Raw genomic sequence first — 17,031 nt, forward strand, 5'->3', positions numbered from 1 at the left:
TTGCTGGGAACTGGAAGAAACAGCAGATTTTATATGTGGGTGACCAGTTATAAACAAGTGAGAACCACTCTATACTACAGAGTGTTTCAAAAAGATGGACCCAATTTCAAAGCAAAGTGATTTCAAACTGGGTCCATCTTTTGAAAGACTCTGTATATGATGACTTTCACTTGTAAAATTACACTCTCACATCTGTATTTCTCATTAAAACAGTCTTGGCTTGGTAACTGTATTATTTGTAACAAAGCTTGAATGCATAAAGCACTAAATGTCAACTAAGCTCTGTAATCTGTAATGTTTTGTGACCCTGTGTAAGATTTGGTAAAAAGATACTAGTATTTTTATGTAATACATCACGGAGCAGAATTCCTTGTCTCCACTGTGTGCTCTGAGGCAGCCTGTTGGCAAAACCACTGTTTCAGAAGTGCAGTGTGCTTAGAGCACTTCCTGCCCGCCTCCCGGTACTTGCAATTGTCTCATCTCACGTCAGCGGCCAGCTTGTTCTGCCCAGCCCTGACCTCTTTGCTGTGAGTCATGCCAGCTCTCCACCTTTTGCAAATACAGTTCTTCTACATACAATCTGTCACAGAAAACAGGAGTATCTGCTCTGTTCTTTTCCTCATGACCCAGAGAAAGAAAAAAAAGCTTGTAGTTTTATTTTATTTTACTTATTTTTCTGTGTGTTTTCTTGTTTATCACTACCTTGTTTTTCTTGGAATTTATAGAGTAACTGGTAAGGCCACAGCAACTGGTAAGTCTACGATGTCGAATACCTGCAAGTAATTTTACTCTAGCTAAAATTACTGTGTTTTGGTTTGACCATATTACTGCAAGCACAATATTTAAATTCACACGGTTTACAAACAGCTGGAAGATACACATGGCAAATACACCAAAGCTCCCGCTGATAACAGCTGAGAAGGTATATATTATGGGCTCTAGACTAAGCAAACTGATAGAGAGCATAATAAAGGAGAGAATTAGTAAAAGTGGACAAATACGATGTACTATCAAAGTGTCAATATGACATTTACAGTGTAAAGAGGCACGGAGGCAACCACAAACAGTACAACTGAAGTGAAAATACTGTAGTCAGAGCTGGAATTACTATAATTCAGGAGCAAAGTGGAGGATAGTCTCTAGTGATTTAAAATAGAAATAAAAGCCCACCACTACCTTTTGACTTGAGCATCTATTCAAAATTGTAGGTAATGAAGCCATGTTGAAAAATATTTCTAGTCTCTCATGACTTAAAAAATAGCATTCTCAGTTATAGTAATTATTGCAAATTGTTTCTTCTTTCATTATCTTCCCCAATCCCAGGCCTACAGCTGTGTATTATATTTTATACACCCTGCTATCAAAAAAGCAATCTTTATGGCTATAACCTGATATTTTTTTTTGTACCTGGAGACTGTATTGTATTTTTGATTATTGCAATGACTATACATTATTTCCCAATTCAGCAACACCTCTCCTGAGTAAATATTATGCAGCTGGTGAGCTCTGGGAGACAGAAATTATACTCTCTCTCCACTCTAATAATTACAAAACTGAATTCCTTTCTAGCATGAAGGCAAACAAGAAGTTTTGTCAATTTTCCATGTGCTGGATGTCCTCCAACATGACTCCAATATAATGTGGATTAGCAGGATTGTCCATGTGCACATATTTGTGATCTCTACTCCTTAGTATAAAGAAGCACGTAAAAATATTTATAACTCCACTATTAAGTCAGAGTCACTGCAGACTTATCATGAACTAAATCTGTCATCTTCAGCATCAAAACTCTAAGCCCACTAACTCTTATCTTTCCTGGATCTGGGCACTTTTAAAAATGCAGCCTATCACACACACGCAATACATACAATGGCTGAAGACTTCCTCTGCTAAGAATTATTTTTGCTGTGTTGCTATTTTCTTGAAGATTGAAGGTAAGAAATACTTGAGAGCAAAACACCTCACAGTACAGCAGACAAGTAACAAAATCTTTCCACATTACTTTCAAGAGAAACAAAACTCTATTCAGCTCCTCATTACTGTTTTTCAGCCAACTGCAATAACTCAAAGCACAATTGTCAAATATCTCTAACAAGCCATAAAATTAATTTTGTTTCTGAGTTCAGCCTGAGAGAAGTGTGGCAGAACAAATGAAAATATGTATAAAATTTTAAATAAAAATATAGAAAGAAAGCAAATGACTTGTTATGCCTCTTCAGGCATTCTGAAAAATGATAAAGGGCTAAAATAGCAAAAGCCATACAAAAAGCATCAACGATTCACTGACCCAAAGATAAAACGGTCATTTCTGTTTTACTGTCAGAGACAGAAACCCTTTCTCCTATACCTTCCTAATCTCCTAAAGGAGCCAGGTTTCCATAAAAAAGGATTTGTTCTCTTGCCCTTTTACCTGCAACTAAGCCGTTTTAGTATCCATGCTTTCTTACTATACCTGACCCTTTCTGCAATTATTTTCTTCACAGCACACCCCAAGTCTGGTTCTTCTGCATAACCATATCCATCGCCAAATGGCCTCCAAGTATTCTCATCTAAAACGTCCTGCACATCGGCCTCGTGTGGTGTAACAGCCTTGCAATGCCGCACTTGAAGTCCTGTCTCAGAGAAATGATCAGGAAGCCAAGGGCCTGGCATAAGTATCCAGTGGAAGTGGTCGGCATTTTTTATGCAGGAGTTTTAAATTGTCGGGGTTATAGAACTGTCAAAAATAAGCTAGAAGATTTCTAAGGAAACTTCCTTTACAAAGCAACTTCCTCTGTTCATACAAGGCTAAAAATAGGTTCCATAAAAAAAGAAGAATCTTGTATACAAATTGATACTAATTAAAACATTCCACTGACCTGTTCTCCTCTATTATTGCAATTTAGATAGTTCAAGTAAATATGCCCTCGTAGAACTTAAGTCTGAAACACTACAACATTATACTTGGCTTTTTCATAATGGTAATTTTTAATCCCTTTTATTAACAACGCAAGAGAAACTCTCCCGTCATCTCCTCCATGCTTACAGCTCCATCCTACTTCTACCTAAATGAATATCAGCATTCCCACTGGCTTCAGTGGAGCAGGATCTAGTAGCTCTGCAAGGTCACAGATCTGCAGAGGACTACTGATGATCTTTTTCTAGCAGGCCTCCTCCTGGGCACTGAGTTGTCAGGACAAAAGAAAATCAGCTGGCTGACTAGGCAGCAAAAGCAAACCAGCAGGGTATAAATGTGTGTCCTGCCAGGAGGAGCACAGCCACAGCAAAGTGTAGCTCCAATTACAGCTTTCTCCAACTTTCTCCCAGTTCAGATCAGCCATTTAGCTTTTCTAGGGAAAACAGATGCAATGATTTTGATGGCTCGCTGATACAATACCCAAAGAGGGTTCCTAGACATAGCAACACTTCCAGAGTATAAACCAATCCTCTCCACTCTCTTTCTTTATAATTCCAGGGGGCAGGGAGGAAAGCAGCTGATTTTGTACTTGAAAGTGTCAGCACGTCTCCATGGTCTTCCAGCTGTAGCCTAATGAGCTGGCAAGTGTATTTTTGCACTGCGACTTTTCTCAGGATAATTAACAAGATACAAGATGAACTCTTCAATGCAGATTAAGCTAAGCCAGCTCCTTTCCTCAAGGAAAAGTCAGTGCCTAACCATGCACACAGATGTATCCAACTGGTGCTGTTCTTGTTGGTTTCAGAGACATCAAGACCAGGAAGAGCTCCACAAGAGAATGCTTACCCAGCCACATCCGCTCAAGGCATACTAGTGGGTAACTTGGCTACCATCTCACAAATCATTTGGTATGTAAGTAAATTGTGCATTAATTTTCTAGTGCCATCCATCTGGTACTTCTTACAAACGCTAATTTAATACAAAACAACTCCTGAAAAATAGAAGTAGAACCAAAGAAACTAAGAAATGCTGAGCCAGCCACTGAAAGATACTACAGTGATATGTCGAAATCAGGGGAGAAGCTTTTCAGCGGGGACAGGCTCAAAACTGAGAAGTGCTAAAGATCTTCCTGATGTTTTTTTCAGATGGTGTCACAAGACTACTGGAGCACTGGCACATCCCTCCACCACACAGCACAAGCCCACCACTGTGTGACCACCACAACGTTGTGAGCACTGCTGGGCCACTACCCTTTTCATCCCGATGCAGACATTGGACCTGCTCTCAGTGGGGCAGGAAATTCTTCTGGCGACTCTGCCAACAGCGCTGGCTCCGAGAGCAGCGACGCAGGAGCCAGAGCACGAGAACTTCAAAGTCTTACAATTATGTTCAAAGCCCTTTCACAGCCAAGCATCACAACTCCTCTCTCCCTGAGGTGTGTGAAAAAGTTCACACCGCTCTAAAGAGCGGCAGAATCTGGTAAGAACCTGGTAGGAAACTTATTCTTTGTGGACAAGGCTAACCAAGGTTACAGGTATGCTTACATGCATCAGTTCAACACAGAATGGTAAATCAGGGAAATACAGAAGATGACACAGGTGCTTCTTTCAGTTTAGTTAAGGCTTGTCAGCATCAAGTACAACTCCCAGAGGACAAGAACCCACACATTAAAACCCCCCACTGTCCAGTACTGTTCCCTACCTTCCTTTTCATGGCCAATCCTCAAAGTGTGACAAGAGAGATTTCAGGCTGTAAGGCTGATGTCAGTGATCAAAAGTGAATTCCCCAAGGGAGCTAAATAAGACCTACCACAATTAGAAAAAAGCTATTTGCTTATTCCCATGCAGGTGGCTTAACATTTCTTCTGGGCAAAACACTTGAAAAGAAGTTAATTATGCACAGCCAGTCATGGACGAAAAAAGCAGTCCAGCTATTTTAGAGTTCATTTACAGATATTTGATACAGAATGTTATTGCCAAGCTCCAGCTGTCAGCATTTGGTCATCCTTTTGTTAGAAGAATTACATTTTTCTGAAAGAAATCTCTTGGAATATGAAAGCTAATTAAGAGAACATGTCAATGACACAGAACATTGTCCAAGAATAATACCCTCTTTCTGCTAAGTAAATGCTTTAGCTTCAGTTTAACATTTATTTCTAGTGCAGGAGACTGCTACAATGGTATAGGACAACAAAATTATGGCTATTTAACCATTTTGTTTGATGTATGTTAATGCAGAAGGGTGGGCTATCCTCTGTAAAATTACTAACATTGTTTCAACTAGTTCAAAGAGGAGACTGGGAGCCCTCTCCTGTGGTCTTCAGTAAGGCAAGAACTCATTGACTTTAACGGGATTTTCCACTTGAGTGGTAAGTAGAACCGCCAGGTCCTAAGCAAATTTGCTTACTCTCCTGCTTTTGCTTAGTGTCTCTGGCACTACAGACTACCCCACTGTTTGTGTTGACATTCCTCTTCCCATCCCCCAGCAACAATTGCCAATCTCCTAAATCCAGCACCCCTGCAGCTGAACAAGCGATGCACTATTGCAGCACATACCAAATCTGAAATCCCTGCTGAGAGCACTTCTGCACCAGCACTGAGGATACCCACGCCAACCAGGGCTACAGGCTTGTGTTGCAATGTTTTGACAGGCCTGACTCTGGACAAGTAGCTACACATGGAAGAGGAGCTGGCCTTCCATGGAGCAGACCTTTGCAGGGAAACAGGAACAAAGGGTATTCCCTGCAGATGGAAAACTGGGGAGCTGAGCATCTTGCACCAGCCTCCCCATGGGAGTAGAACAAGGAAAACGACTTTGCTCTTGGTTACCCCGCCCATGAGATGTTTTGCACTTTTGGGCTTCATAATACAAAACTAATCATTTACTTTAAAAGATCAAGCATTGCAAAAGAATATGTTCCTGTAACAAACTATGTAACCTATCCATAAAACATTTCTGCTCTTGTTCCAAGATTTATAAATTAAGATTATGATTAATATGTTCAAGTCTACCAAAGTGACTTGGGACCTCAAAGCAGATTCAACTTTAAAGCTCTGCCAGTGAGGGTCAGGACTCAAATTCACGAGCAAATGGCTGTGGTATAACAAAGCCACAGCTCAGCAGCTGAGCTGTGGCACAAGTCCCTGCACACGCTCTTAGCCCATGGGAACTGTGAGTGAACGTGACTTTGCTCAGTCTGTGAAAGAAAAAAGGTTATGCTGAGACATTTCAGAGCTGCCCTGAGCTAACTGTCAGCACCCAGGCAGTTCCTGCAGCTCAGGTAGCCTGCAATAACTCGTTATTTTGAAGTCATTTTTTTGGAGGGTCAGTAATTCAGAAATTTTTAGGCATTTCCTCTCTTTGCAAAAATAAACATTAAAAAATTATCTTTACCGTTTACAAAAATGTACAGTTTCAAAACAAATAAAAATGAAAGTTTTTTCCACAATATTGAGTCAGCAAGCACAGCCCTAAATCATGAGCTATGAAGTTTTTTGAGACTTGTTTATCAAGAGTACAATAGTTTAGATCAGAAAATACCTTACTAAATACCTAAAACTGTAAAAATATACTATTCCTTAACATTACTCCAAAAATGCATACAAACACAAAATTATACTGCAACTCCTTGGAATATTTTCATATTTTTTTTCTCCAGGGATGACATATGTTTCTAATAACTTGCCACTGAGCAAACAGATTTAGCAGGGTAGCAGCATGCTGAGAAAGATAGCAGGATTTTCAATTTTCAGATGAAAGCAGCTCTATTCCCTGGCAGCCCTACTCCCAACCCCTTTAGGCCAGATCAAATTTTATCTAAAGCTAGTGGGTGCCTGTCTGCAACTTCAATGGAAATTGAATCAGGTTTTCTACATACCTGCTGTAAACAATTTGAAGCTTATCAATTAGAAGATTTTTAATCAGTACTTACACCAGAGGGAATCTGTAGCAATTAACAGGATTTCTGGGCTTGGTTATTTACATACATTTACCTAAAAGATGACCTAGTTTTTACCAGAGAATAACATCCATCTAATTCAACAGACTCACAAGCTAGTTTCAACTATCAAAAGGAAAGTGCTATGTAAATTATGCAATTCTCCCCTGCACCTACTAGCAACAGATTTTTACATCTATTACATTAATTTGCACAAGGAAAACCCATGTTACTATTTCACACGATCAGGATTAGTTTGCAACACGCATCTCACCTTTGGCTCCATGGTTTTCCTGAAGGAAAGAATGTATTTTTCATCTTCAGACACTTTTGTTCTATGTACTAAATTGAAACTGAAGCATCTGACCATCTCCATGGCTGAAGAAAAGTCTATGTATAAGAATATTTCTATATTTCATTGGGGTCTCTGCTAAAAGCTTTATCTAGCCTTTTCATATAAGGGTGCTTAATGACAGGTAGTGTCTAATCAGTCTCAACTAGATATTAAAGTGATGAGCCCTGAACACGACCATAACCACTGCACAAGAATTCTTGTTAAACTTAGGCCACTCACACAAGGAAGCTTTGATTCACACTTGATTTAGTCCAACTGTTTGAAGAGCTAAAACCTACTTTTCTTCACATTTTCATGCAATCGCATTTGGACAGCTGTTCTTTAACTTTTTAATTTATGAAAACTCACAAAAACTATTTTATCGAGTTACCTAAAAATATTGCCTTGCTAAAAATAAAGCTTTTATGATTAAATAACAGCAAATATACAAACATATAGATGTGATTATATGAACAAAAAAGACCAAAGCTTTGACAAATAAAGCATTGCAGCTGCTTATGTCATGTAAATGGTTGGTGCTGCATTTTTGTCCAGCTTTTCTGTTCTTTCTGATAAAAATCTTTTCTTTCCTACAGTGCTTTGGATCTGACATTTATCTAGCGGTTTTATAAAGTAAGAATGAAACTATATTTAGCTCCAGAAAGCCATGGTTTTTAATGCTCTGCACAAACTCCAGAAGAATCAGAAATAATGAGGAAAACTTTTTATCAAGTGTAATTCTATCTGTTCCCACCCAAATGGGACTAATTTGTTTCATTATCTGTAAAAATATGAGCTAGACACTCTGACTAAAGCTTCTGAAGTACAGTTGTTCAATTAATAACCATGCTAATGTACAACCACTCAACCATGCCAGAGGCTGCTCCCCGAGCATCTTCAAATCTTTCACAAAAACTCATATCGATCAGCACTAAGAGACCTTTTTCTTGCCCCAGCCATTACCATGGAATAGGTGATAGGATGAAAAGAGGAGGATAGGACTATATTTCTCCACTGTTCTGCCACTCAAGTCCAGCAGAAATAGGACTAACAAGGCTAACAGAGACTGATACCGTACACCTGACTGTATTTCTTCATAATGAGGAGCTAAGGAGTCTTTCTTCAAATGAGGTTCCTTGGGACCTGGGGAAGCTAGCTCTTGGTGAGCCAAGGCATACAAGCTGAAGGAGATATTCGGCAAAAATAATTTTTTATTTTTTTTTAACCTGAACAAGGACTGCAAGATTTGGCTCTGTGGTATAACCTTACAAACTTTTCTTTGCTTCCACTAATAGATCACTTAATACACTGAATCTACAACCTAGGAAGTTAAAACAAAAATATGCTTAACATCAAGGGTAATAGCATGTATGTAAGTGCATGTATGCAAAGCATGCATGTAATAGCATGTATGCAAATCAGTCTCACAGTCTCTGATTTGCTTCCCAAGCAGAATATGGACCAATTACATCAATTTTTCTAAATATAAATGCATCTGCCAAAAGATTTTAGTATTTGTTGTGATGAGTAATCTGGTAAGTGTTCAAAACCATACAGAGTAAGAATCTGATACTTGGTATTGTCAGGGCACTGTATACGTTCTCTATTCACACGCACTTTTTAGAAGATAAAGAGGATCTTGCTACTTTCATTGTACTGGCCCTGTGAAGACTTGTGATGCTGTTAGGGCAAATTCTGCTATGATGAACTTGAGCAGAGACAAAACTTGGTCTTTAAGACTGTATGTCAAGTATCTAAAATATCTATGAAGGAAAATTCTGAAACACGAACATCAACTTTGTTTTATTACACATCTGTTATGCAAATAACATTCACACATCACTAATTCTGAAGTCTAAATATATGAAAGTAGAAAACGGGAAATTAATAACAAAACAAGAAGTCAGTTACAAACTAACTTTCTCTAAAACCAAATACCGACCTTTTGAAAAAAGGTACAGCAGTTAAAAAGCTATTAAAACTATAAAGCATTTTCAAACTGTTTTAAAAGAAGTAGCCTACATTAAAAAAAAAGCGTGTTATTCTTATTTCTCCCTTAGAACAAGGGAAGAACATGGACTGCAGAATGTTGCCCATGTAACAGGGCCATGCACTTCAGACTTAGTGGTCTTGACTGTGGTTTGGGTGAGGTGCTGCAAAACCATCACAACGTGCACACTAGAAGGAATTTCATTGAACCATGTTCATTATATTTGTTTCTATAGTCAGGAAAATATATCGAGCTAGGTTAAAGCAAGATCCACCCAGAGACATAGAATGGCTGCCACCGCTATCTCCGTTTTAAAGCAGAACCTCCCCCTTACACTCCTGAGCAAGTCAGGGATGTCCCCACCTGCCAGAGAAGCAAACACGACAATACTTTGTGGAATAATCGATAATGCATCCAGTGCAGTTTTGCACTTGTTTAGCACCGTATACAACATGATCTTAAACCACTTAAAATATGGAATTCTATACCGCTCTGGAGTTAGGCAAAAATTGTAAATCTCGTATTTTATGAAATGAGGCAAAACAACCAAAGAGGTTGTACTCATCCACCTCAGTGGCAGCAGAGGGAACAGCGCTAGGGCTGAACTGACTAATGTACTGCTAACATTACAACTACTTTTATTTTGCCAAATGCTTCTACCATTTCAAGCCACACTGTCAGAGACAGGGTCACTTTTCTAAATCAATGACTGACATCAATAGCTTGATTTCTTTCATCTTGATAGGTCACAGGAATTACATGGAATTATCAAGGATAATTCTCTCACTGTATATAACAAGAAATCAAAAGTAAGGCATTTCTTTTTTTTTTCCCATTTTTATTTTTTTGAGCTGATGTCTGCTTTTGGAAAGTAACAAAAGCAAGCAGAGGTGGATAGCCCCCTAATAGTGAAGCACGCAAAGACTTCTAAGACGTAACTCACTAAATGCTCACTGCAGATATGTACCATCCCCAGTACACACATTAATAACAGTAACATAATAAGCTGTTAAAACCAAAAAAGTTAAATGTCCTCACCTCCCAAAACTGAAGACTGAGTAGACAAACAAGTGTTTGCCAGGAAACTAAAGATTTTGATGCAGGTCATGCACCACATGCACATAGAAGCAGTGGTCAGCTCAGGCCTCAAAAGTGCCATGGAAGGCAGTGCCTACGCGGTAGGGCAGGACTCTGGGGAATCTGGAGTGGTGACAGCTGCAAAGAAATGACCATGGACAATACCTCATGGTCTCCAAGGTCAATATACCCCTTCCCCACTGGAATGCACTACGAGTCACATCTTGGAGCACACATATGAAGAGTTCTGGCAGGAATCCTATCTTTCATAAATTAATGGCAACACGACACTGTCTTTTTCCTGAGATTATCTATCAGGATACATTGTCCAATTTCACCCACTTCAGTGGCACATGCTTTTCAAAAAGTGGGGAAGAGCCTGAGAGCACACACCCTGGTGTCAGCATGCCACTTCCAGCTTTTTTAGAGAAAGAAAACTAAAACTCTCGGGCTCAAAGTATCAGACTGAGATCCTTAAAACAAAACAAAACAAAACACCAGAGTGACACATTACACTAAAAACACCAACAACCAGAAAAACCCGAATCAGACCAGCTATGAAATAGACGAGCAGATGTTTCACAGTTTGAAAAAGAGCTGCCTAATAACGAGCGGAACGGCTCCGGCTCTCCCAGTGTTTACCTTCCCAGGCACCAGGCGAAGCGCCCGGCAGCAGGGACACTTCTGTATTTCAACAGTATTAAAGTTACGCCTGCAGCCCCCACCGGGGCCTCTCCAGGCTCCGCGGCCACCCCCCGGGCCGCACCGCGCCTGGCGGACGGAGGGACAGGCGGCGGTGTCCGCGGAAACCCGCCCGGCGGTGCCTGACCGCGGCCGGCCCGCGCCTTCCCCTGCCCCGCCGCGGCGCCCCCCGCTCACCGTACTGCGGCCGCCGTCCCGGGGGCGCGGAGCGCTGCTGCGGGCTGCGCGGCTCGGGGGCAGCGGCAGGGCGGCCGGGCTGGCAGAGGCGGCCCCGCGGCTCGGCCCCGCTGCTTCGGGCCGGCTCACACGTCAGCCCGCGCCACGAGACCCGGATCTGCCGGCTACCGGCGGCGGCGGGGCCGGGGCGGTGCCGCGCGGCTCCCGCCCCCAGCGCACGCCCCTCCACGGCCCGGCCCGGCCCGGCCCCCCGCGGGACGCCGACAGCCCGCATCGGAGCCGGGCGGCTCACCGGGCAGGGGCAGCCGCGGCCCGGCCTTCGCTGCCCGGCCGAGCACGGCTCGGGCGCTGGGCAGGCAGGGGGATACGCGGGCGCGGTAGCGCGGTGTGCCGGGCGGTGTGATTTTCAAGCAACGCGTCGGCCTTAAAATCAAGCCCCATTAAGTCGGCGCTGGTAAAACGCAAGGAAAATAGCTCCTCTGGGGCCTGGAATGCGGGTGGGTCTGCCACAGCCCCCACTGTCAGGGCTCCGTGCCTCTGTCAGAAACGTCGTCACCTCGGTTGCTTGGCCCCAAGCCATCACCTCCAAAGTATGAGGGAATTTACAGTGAAGTTTCTCACCTAAGAACCAAAAGCATGTTAAGGAGCTCATGACTCACAAGGCTTCTCTGCAATTAAAGCATCCCTCAAAATATGCACTTAGATATTGTGGAAGGAAGTTAGAAAGGAAAATTTCTAATCATGGCTCCTCACATCAGCCAGTTGGGTTTACCTGTGCCTGGGCAAGGTGCCATGCTCCCATACAGAAAGCTGGACTGCATCCTGTCCCGGGGATGTGATACCATGCCGTAATGCAATGGGGATTTCACAGGGAAGAAAATCTTGTCCTCTGGTGTTTCCAAGGGTGGCTTACCTCCTCCAAGCCAGAAAACAAGAATGATGCTACAATTACAGTGAGAAAGGAAGGTTGGATGTAAGTTGTGAGTTCTCACAAGTCAGTACATCCTCATGGCAAAAGTGCCTCATACAGTCTGATATGGCCCACATATTGGGGGGGACCAGCTTGTCTGTTCTCATCACTCTTTGCTGCTGTCATGAGCCTTTCAAACCTCCTTTCATGGCTACAGTTTTTTCTACAGGTTTTTTCGAGCCTTGGGTGTCAAACCTAGGTTGCTCTGCCAAGTTTTGGGTGCATTGCCAGTTGGCAACCTTGCATGTCCAGCCATCACTGGTGTGCAGAGCCACCTCTCCCTGCAACACAGGTGTAGGCTAACTTTTGCTCATTAGGGCTGCCCTGGACATAACCATTCTGCTTCCTGAGCGGCAGCAGGCAGGCAGGCTACCTCTATCTAGTCATGCCACCATGACTTGCTGTGGATGTTGCCTCTCCCATGTCTCAGCCCCCTCTCTTGTGTTAGCATTCAACTAAACAGTGTCAACACTGAAAAGCGAACCAAGGCACTGACACAAAACCAAGTTATCACACAAAAGAGCCAAACTATGGAGAACTCGTGTCATCTTGTCTTCCTCAACCAAGGGAACTGAACCTCTGGTAAAGCACTAAGGATGCTAAAATTTATCTTTAATTTGGAAATATAAAACTACATCTCTACAATGTTTCCTGGGAGAAGGATTTCTTGACAGCCTGTCCAGGAGTTTCAAGTGCAACAGGAACCACAAATATCAGCAATATCAAGGTACACTTGGCTTGGAGTGTACTTTGTCTGTCCTGGCCAAACACAAAACTATCCAAGACAATAGTGTCAGAGGGTGGTCACACACAGAATGATCAACAGAATGATCCTTCCTCCCACCTCTCTCTCAGCTGTTCTAACACTTCATCATGGAACAAGCCATCCCAGAAGCAACCAGAAACAGCTTCTCAACACCCTTAAGCAGCCTTGCCTATCTGTCTCCCACAGCTACCACCTGGGGCTAGTCATTGTTGTAGAAAATGGATCTGAGATCCTGGAATCCCAAAGCCAGACATAGCTTACTACGAGTCCTGGGCTCAAAGAAGAAAGGAAAGCAATGGCAACCACACAATGGTGAAAAGTTCCTCCTGTCAAGCTGAGGCGGCAACACTGAACACTTCTATTTTCTTGCCTATGGGTAAAGCCAAACAGCCGGCTGTTCCTAAAAGCATACTTGGGGCAACTGTTGCAATTGAGAAGAGAGTCTTGGAGAACTGAATCTGGACAATCCTATAACTGGAAGGGCAAGATTAAGTGAGCTGGACAGACAGTCTCGGATGCCTTGTCAGAAATAACATGAACCTGCAAAGAGTCTGTAAAGGAGAGGCAGGAGTTGATGGGGATGATGACTGAGCAATCTCCAAGAAAGCAGTACACACTTAGCAGCTAGAGCTGTGACATCTTCCTCTTTTATTTTGAATCAAACACAGCCACCTCAAAACTCAGTACATCCCCTCTTTCTGGCTCATTTGTAACATTACCCCATCCAGGAACTCGCAGCATGTCTGGTAATCTCATAAGGAGGACATGGACCTGTTGAAGCACATCCAGAGGAGGGCCATAAAGATGATCAGAAGGCTGGAGCACCTCTCCTGTGAAGACAGGCTGAGAGAGTTGTTCAGTCTGGAGAAGGAGGAGGGGAGGGAGAGGGAGAGGGAGAGGGAGAGGGAGAGGGAGAGGGAGAGGGAGAGGGAGAGGGAGAGGGAGAGGGAGAGGGAGAGGGAGAGGGAGAGGGAGAGGGAGAGGGAGAGGGGAGAACTTATAGCAGCCTTCCAGTACCTAAAGGGGACCTACAAGGAAGCTAGAGAGTGACTTTTTACAAGGGCATGTAGTGACAGGACAAGGGGTAATGGCTTCAAACTGCAAAAGGGTAGATTTGGATTAGATATAAGGAAGAAATTCTTCATCACAAGGGTGGTGAGGCACTGGAACAGCCTGCCCAGAGAAGCTGTGTATGCCCCATCCCTGGAAGTGTTCAAGGCCAGGCTGGACGGGGCTTTGAGCAACCTGGTCTGGTGGAAGGTGGACCTGCCCATGGCGGGCAGTTGGAACTAGATGATCTCTAAGGTAACTTCGAACCCAAACCATGATTTGCACTGTCTTTTTGACAGCAAAATAGCAATTATTTTTGTGATTATTCTTCTTTGCTCAACATATATCTTGGCATTCCTGGAAATATGGCAAGCCAATGGGCCTAAATGAAGGATGGATTTGTGAAAGGGTGATCCTCATGGATGAAATTTCAAAGTATGAACTGTCGAGGAAAAGGGCCAGGCAATAGGAGCTGTAGAAAGTAGAGACCAGGAACAAGAGAAACAAGGCATAAGCTTACTACTTCAGATCAGCAAGCACATATATTTAAACAGAAAGTTGCTAGGCATTTTGCATAAAACATTCTGCCAGAGCATCCCTCAGAATTTGGCCCTCCTGGATCCCACGGACAAATGAACAAGCCATAGCAGGCACTGATTCTGTCTCAGCTTCCTACTCCCAGGCTTCAGCCATCTGCTCCCCCTTACACTCACAAATTTAGTGCACAATACAGCAGTTTTAACGAGATCCTGATATAGAGGCTGTTTTCAGACTCACTCTATGAAGTCTCCTTTCTGGCAACCAAACTATGATGAAAACAGTGATGACTTAGGCATTAGAGTCATTCTATATCAACTAGTAACAAAGACACAATAGTAAGTCCATTGATTTTGGCACACTAAAAAGAATTGTGCCGTCCACTGCCAAACTAAACCTATGAAAACAACTCTGCTTGAAGGGTAGAAGACGGTAATGTTCCTTCCCCAAATATCCCCGTACAATGGAGGAGGGTGGGAGTTGAGCAAAACTTACTATGACGTTCTCTACATCCATCATCTCAAAGTAGTGTGGATTGGGCACTTCATAAAGCAATAGGCAGATGTCACATTCCACATCACAGTGCTAGCTTTCAACTTTTCTACCCTGATAGACACTGGAAAAGCTGGAGTCCTGTTGGAGATCTAACTTGCCAAATAACCAACAAGCTTGTTTACAGATACCCAAGAACACTACTTTTCCCATTCTGAAGTTCTCTTTCTGCTGATGTTCTTCTCATCTTTGCTGCATAACTCATACCACTAGGCGTTGTACCGCTCACATCCAGATACTTTGTGGAGTGGAAATTCTTCATCTGCAATTCATGCAGTTTCATCATGTTTGAAAAAATGACCTAGAAATGGGGCACATACTCTAATATGTAACTGTTTTTCTGTCTGCTCCCTCTTTACTTGTATGCTGTCCATAATGAGAAGATAATGCTGTTCCCAGAAGGATTCTACATGAAACTCTACTGCAAAATTTTGATACTGAAGAGCCACTTGGAAGCCATCTGCAGCATGATCTGAAAATGGCATCCAAGAAGTGGAAAGGAAAAGATTATAAAGTACCTCTGCAGTAGCAAGGTAGGAGTGGCTTTTTGGCAGCAACACTGGGCTTCTGGAACGAGGGAGCTAATTTTGGAAAAAGAATCCAAGCCCTTAGAAAAGTTGCTCACAAACACTCGTAGAATTCAGCTGGGCTGACATCTCACAAAGCACTGCAGAATTGCAAAGCACTTTGGGATACTAGCCAGCAAGCCTGTGAATTAGCTGCCACAAAGACTATATTGTGTACTTAGGTTAATTTGACATAAATTCAGTCATGTGATCATCACTGAACCAAATTTATACTGCCAGATTGTCTATGTACAGATACAAGATTAATGAACATCCAACCACAACCTAAGCTGTCAGAACTCACAGGAAAAAAAACGGCTTGGTGGAAAGAAGATACTCCACTGAAATTGTCAGAGGATCTATGGAAGGCTTTTGTGCTCCTGAATCATCCACACTAACACAGCCTTTGAGACAAGTTAACCACAGTCCAGGGGAAATGATCCTAAAGGACTACTGTAATGCTTCCAGATCACAGCTGCCCAATGAAGTTTTCCAAACTAGGAAATGGAGGCAGGAAATCTGAAGTTAAGGGGATGACAAGGATTACTTCACACTTACCTAGATTGTTGACTAATAACTTCCAGCAACTATGAAATGCAAGCAGGCCAACTGGGACACTTAGAAGATCAGGCTTGCAAAAAACATTTAAAAATAGAGGATTAAAATCTGAACCACCAAATTGTTAATGATAACACTTGCTGGTAAATATATACCAGGCTGAAACGGATCTGTAGAATTAGAACAGTAAGTTCTCTGTAACCACACAAGTTAATGAGACAAAGTTCCACTAAATTTCATTGTAATTGATAATTATGCAATCAGCGTCTGGAACGTATTTGGAAATACTTTGGGAAATCTCCTCTAAAAACGCAGTCTAAGTGAACCAACACTGGTATAACCTTAACAAATTGTTTTTCCTCTGGGGCAGAAATCATAAGAGCAGCTGCATGGTTGTGGTGTCTTTCTTGCAAAGAAAAGATGAGAAACAGTGTGAACTGCTTCTTAAGCAACTGTAGTTCACAGCCATAAGCTATCTGCAGCCATAAAATTACCAGCAGCTAACACTGCTGTATTCATCTGAAAATTGCTGCCACTCAGGAAAAACACATCTCATGTCACCCTCCCTCTATGTTCAGAGCCATTTCAGAATTCAGTTTGAAACTGCCTCTGAACATGAGTCAGAGCCCTCAACTGCTACAGTTCTCGTAGACTTGAAATAAAAATGAATCTCTGCTCATTTTCCAGGTGAACATCTAAAAGAAGAAGCCACATCTAGAAGATGAACCACGGGCACAAATGCAAGCCAATAGATTTGATGAATGTTAGTGCAGAAGAACATGTGAGAGAAAGAAATGAAAATATGATCCCAAAGGATTTTTTTTTTTGATTACACTTTACTACATCTAACAAAGAAACAAGAAGGAGTCAAACTTTTCTTGTCAGGAGCTGGGAATTCCTCTGATCTGAAATGGATATA

General features: G+C 42.4%; 1 protein-coding gene across 2 annotated transcripts in view; it reads right to left on the reverse strand.

Moving 5' to 3' along the window:
- The window catches only part of SMIM14 (small integral membrane protein 14), a 55,688-nt gene that overhangs the window by 31,244 nt on the left and 7,413 nt on the right, over positions 1 to 17,031 (reverse strand). Inside the window, exon 1 of one of the 2 annotated variants that reach the window (XM_065837124.2) lies at positions 11,114 to 11,269. The exons of the other annotated variant lie outside the window; for it this stretch is intronic. The gene's annotated coding sequence lies outside the window, so the exon portion shown is untranslated. Of the gene's footprint in view, positions 1 to 11,113; positions 11,270 to 17,031 lie in introns of those variants that run through there. 2 annotated transcript variants of the gene reach the window in all.

The sequence above is a fragment of the Patagioenas fasciata genome, chromosome 4 (assembly GCF_037038585.1).
Source record: "Patagioenas fasciata isolate bPatFas1 chromosome 4, bPatFas1.hap1, whole genome shotgun sequence".
NCBI classification, from domain to species: Eukaryota; Metazoa; Chordata; class Aves; order Columbiformes; family Columbidae; genus Patagioenas; species Patagioenas fasciata.